Below are 709 nucleotides of genomic sequence, written 5' to 3'. Positions count from 1 at the left end.
GTTCAAACCCACCAGCCACTCCTCGGAAGGAAGGTTGGGCATTTTACTTCCGTATGATACTGCCTCGGCAACCCAAGGAGGGGTGGCTATGAGTCCGGTCCGACTCGACGGCACATAACAACACAACGTTGATGGGCAAACAATGTACAAAGAGGTAGTTTGTGACAATCACCATATAAAGGTATGGGGGGATGGAGCTATATAGGAACGGAACTAATTATTGAAAACTAAGTTGGTATTAATTTCAACTATCTGCTGTTATAAATGAAGGTGTTAATTATAATACCAAAACATCATTAAGAAAAGAACTAAAAGCATATCTAGTAAAAGAAAGGCAAAGACAATCCAAATGATACACCAGAAAATATCTGTCAAACAGAAAAGAAGGCAGTAATGGAGAACTGAGAAACAAAGAAACAAAAGCACAAGACATACACAAAACAAATAGTAAATGGTAGAAATTATTTCTTATCAGTAATTATATTAATGTAAGTAGATGAAAGACTCCAATTAAAAGGGCAGCAGTGACAAACTGACAAAACATGATCAAACTATATCCTGTCTACAAGAGACTCATTTTAGATCCAAAGTCACAAATAAGTTGAAAGTAAAAGGATTGTTGTTGTTGTTATGTGCTGTCGAGTCAAACCCGACTCATAGCGACCCCTCCTTGGGTTTCCGAGGCAGTATCACTACAGAAGTAGGATTG

The sequence above is a fragment of the Orycteropus afer genome, unplaced genomic scaffold, assembly GCF_000298275.1.
Source record: "Orycteropus afer afer isolate SDZICR_OR568_19922 unplaced genomic scaffold, OryAfe1.0 scaffold00327, whole genome shotgun sequence".
In the NCBI taxonomy this organism is placed as follows: domain Eukaryota; kingdom Metazoa; phylum Chordata; class Mammalia; order Tubulidentata; family Orycteropodidae; genus Orycteropus; species Orycteropus afer.
Note: the sequence above shows the minus strand (reverse complement) of the source record.